We start from the raw sequence: 4,633 nt of genomic DNA on the forward strand, positions 1-4,633 counted from the left end.
TCTTCACCTTCTTCACCTTCTCCACCTTCTTCAGCAGCTCCACCTTCTTCAGCAGCTGCACCTTCTTCACCTTCTCCACCTTCTTCAGCAGCTCCACCTTCTTCAGCTTCTCCACCTTCTTCACCTTCTTCAGCTTCTTCAGCAGCTCCACCTTCTTCGGCAGCTCCACCTTCTTCAGCTTCTTCAGCAGCTCCACCTTCTTCAGCAGCTCCACCTTCTTCAGCTTCTTCGGCGGTTCCGGCAGCTACAGCAGCTGCACCTTCTTCAGCCGCTTCCGAGTCTCCACGTCGCGCGCCGCGCGCTCGGTCACGCCCCTTCCGGTTAACCTTTAACCTCCCTCCCCAGGGCGGCGGGGCGGTGGGGTGGTGGGGTGAGTGGGTGGGGAAGGTAGCGAGAGGGGACGGGCGGGGGTGGTGAGGGGGGCGTGGTTAGAGGGGTAGGCGTGGTGGTGGGGGGTAGTGAGGGGGGGGTAGTGAGAGGGCGTGGTTAGGGGGTAGGCGTGGTGGGGGAAGTAAGGGGGGGAAGTGAGGGAGGGTAGCGAGGGGAGGGGCGGGAGTGGGGAGGGGCGGGGGTGGTGAGGGGGGCGTGGTTAGGAGGTAGGCGTGGTGGTGGTGGTGGGGGAAGTGTGGGAGGGGGTAGTGAGAGGGCGTGGTTAGGGGGTAGGCGTGGTGGTGGTGGTGGTGGGGGAAGTGAGGGGGGGTAGTGAGGGGGCGTGGTTAGGGGGTAGGCGTGGTGGTGGTGGTGGGGGAAGTGAGGGGGGGAAGTGAGGGGGGATAGCGAGGGGCGGGGCGGGGGTAGTGAGGGGGCGTGGTTAGGGGGTAGGCGTAGTGGTGGTGGGGGGAAATGAGGGTGGGGGGGTAGTGAGGTGGGTGCTTGGAGTGAGTTGGTGGGTGGTAGAGTGAGTTGGTGGGTGGGTGGTAGAGTGAGTTGGTGGGTGGGTGATAGAGTGAATTGGTGGGTGGGTGGTAGAGTGAGTTGGTGGGTGGGTGGTCCATTATAAACCCACCCTACCTGTCCATTATAAACCCACCCTACCTGTCCATTATAAACCCACCCTACCTGTCCATTATAAACCCACCCTACCTGTCCATTATAAACCCACACTACCTGTCCATTATAAACCCACCCTACCTGTCCATTATAAACCCACCCTACCTGTCCATTATAAACCCACCCTACCTGTCCATTATAAACCCACCCTACCTGTCCATTATAAACCCACCCTACCTGTCCTTTATAAATCCACCATACCTGTCCATTATAAATCCACCATACCTGTCCATTATAAACCCACCCTACCTGTCCATTATAAACCCACCCTACCTGTCCATTATAAACCCACTCTACCTGTCCATTATAAACCCACCCTACCTGTCGATTATAAACCCACCCTACCTGTCCATTATAAACCCACCCTACCTGTCCATTATAAACCCACTCTACCTGTCCATTATAAACCCACCCTACCTGTCCATTATAAACCCACCCTACCTGCCCATTATAAACCCACCCTACCTGTCAATTATAAACCCACTCTACCTGCCCATCATAAACCCACCCTACCTGTCTATTATAAACCCACCCTACCTGTCAATTATAAACCCACCCTACCTGTCGATTATAAACCCACCCTACCTGTCTATTATAAACCCACCCTACCTGTCCATTATAAACCCACCCTACCTGTCCATTATAAACCAACTCTACCTGTCCATTATAAATCCACTCTACCTGTCCATTATAAACCCACTCTACCTGTCCATTACAAACCCACTCTACCTGTCCCTTATAAACCCACTCTACCTGTCCATCATAAACCCCCCCTACCTGTCCATTATAAACCCACTCTACCTGTCCATTATAAACCCACTCTACCTGTCCATTATAAACCCACCCTACCTGTCCATTATAAACCCACACTACCTGTCCATTATAAACCCACCCTACCTGTCCATTATAAACCCACCCTACCTGTCCATTATAAACCCACCCTACCTGTCCATTATAAACCCACCCTACCTGTCCATTATAAACCCACACTACCTGTCCATTATAAACCCACCCTACCTGTCCATTATAAACCCACCCTACCTGTCCATTATAAACCCACCCTACCTGCCCATTATAAACCCACGCTAAATGTCCATTATAAACCCACCCTACCTGGTCATTATAAACCCACCCTACCTGTCCATTATAAACCCACTCTACCTGCCCATTATAAACCCACCCTACTGGTCCATTACAAACCCACCCTACCTGCCCATTATAAACCCACCCTACCTGTCCATTATAAACACACCCTACCTGTCCATTATAAACCCACCATACCTGTCCATTATAAACCCACCCTACCTGTCCATTATAAACCCCCCCCCCTACCTGTCCATTACAAACCCACCCTACCTGTCCATTATAAAACCACTCTACCTGTCCATTATAAACCCACCCTACCTGTCCATTATAAACCCACCCTACCTGTCCATTATAAACCCACCCTACCTGCCCATTATAAACCCACGCTAAATGTCAATTATAAACCCACCCTACCTGGTCATTATAAACCCACCCTACCTGTCCATTATAAACCCACTCTACCTGCCCATTATAAACCCACCCTACTGGTCCATTATAAACCCACCCTACCTGCCCATTATAAACCCACCCTACCTGTCCATTATAAACCCACCCTACCTGTCCATTATAAACCCACCCTACCTGTCCATTATAAACCCACCCTATCTGTCCATTATAAACCCACCCTACCTGTCCATTATAAACCCACCCTATCTGTCCATTATAAACCCACCATACCCGTCCATTATAAACCCACGCTACCTGTCAATTATAAACCCACTCTACCTGTCCATTATAAACCCACCATACCTGTACATCCTAAACCCACTCTACCTGTCCATTATAAACCCAGCATACCTGTCCATTATAAACCCCCTACCTGTCCATTATAAACCCACCCTACCTGTCCATTATAAACCCACCCTACCTGTCCATTATAAACCCACCCTACCTGTCCATTAAAAACCCACCCTACCTCTCCATTATAAACCCACCCTACCTGTCCATTATAAACCCACCCTACCTGTCCATTATAAACCCACCCTACTTGTCCATTATAAACCCACCCTACCTGTCCATTATAAACCCACCCTACCTGTCTATTATAAACCCACTCTACCTGTCCATTATAAACCCACTATACCTGTCCATTATAAACCCATCAAACCTGTCCATTATAAACCCACTCTACCTGTCCATTACAAACCCACCCTACCTGTCCATTATAACCCCACCCTACCTGTCCATTATAAAACCACCCTACCTGTCCATTACAAACCAATCTACCTGTCCATTATAAACCCACCCTACCTGTCCATTATAAACCCACCCTACCTGTCCATTATAAACCCACCCTACCTGTCCATTATAAACCCACCATACATGTCCATTATAAACCTACCCTAACTGTCCATTATAAACCCACCCTACCTGTGCATTATAAACCCACTCTACCTGTCCATTATAAACCCACCCTACCTGTCCATTATACACCCACCATACTTGTCCGTTATAAACCCCCCCTACCTATCCATTATAAACCCACCCTACCTGCCCATTATAAACCCACTCTACCTGTTCATTATAAACCCACCCTACCTGTCCATTATAAACCCACCCTACCTGTCCATTATAAACCCACCCTACCTGTCCATTATAAACCCACCCTACCTGTCCATTATAAACCCACCCTACCTGTCCATTATAAACCCACCCTATCTGTCCATTATAAACCCACCCTACCTGTCCATTAAAAACCCACCCTATCTGTCCATTATAAACCCACCATACCCGTCCATTATAAACCCACGCTACCTGTCAATTATAAACCCACTCTACCTGTCCATTATAAACCCACCATACCTGTACATCCTAAACCCACTCTACCTGTCCATTATAAACCCAGCATACCTGTCCATTATAAACCCCCCTACCTGTCCATTATAAACCCACCCTACCTGTCCATTATAAACCCACCCTACCTGTCCATTATAAACCCACCCTACCTGTCCATTAAAAACCCACCCTACCTCTCCATTATAAACCCACCCTACCTGTCCATTATAAATCCACCCTACCTGTCCATTATAAACCCACCCTACCTGTCCATTATAAACCCACCCTACCTGTCCATTATAAACCCACCCTACCTGTCTATTATAAACCCACTCTACCTGTCCATTATAAACCCACTCTACCTGTCCATTATAAACCCATCAAACCTGTCCATTATAAACCCACTCTACCTGTCCATGACAAACCCACCCTACCTGTCCATTATAACCCCACCCTACCTGTCCATTATAAAACCACCCTACCTGTCCATTACAAACCAATCAACCTGTCCATTATAAACCCACCCTAAATGTCCATTATAAACCCACCCTACCTGTCCATTATAAACCCACTCTCCCTGTCCATTACAAACCCACCCTACCTGTCCATTACAAACCAATCTACCTGTCCATTATAAACCCACCCTACCTGTCCATTATAAACCCACCCTACCTGTCCGTTATAAACCCCCCCTACCTATCTATTATAAACCCACCCTACC

This window comes from Petromyzon marinus, assembly GCF_048934315.1.
Source record: "Petromyzon marinus isolate PM22_M1 ecotype Great Lakes invasive population chromosome 75 unlocalized genomic scaffold, UKy_Petmar_22M1.pri1.0 chr75_unloc.2, whole genome shotgun sequence".
Lineage (NCBI taxonomy): Eukaryota > Metazoa > Chordata > Hyperoartia > Petromyzontiformes > Petromyzontidae > Petromyzon > Petromyzon marinus.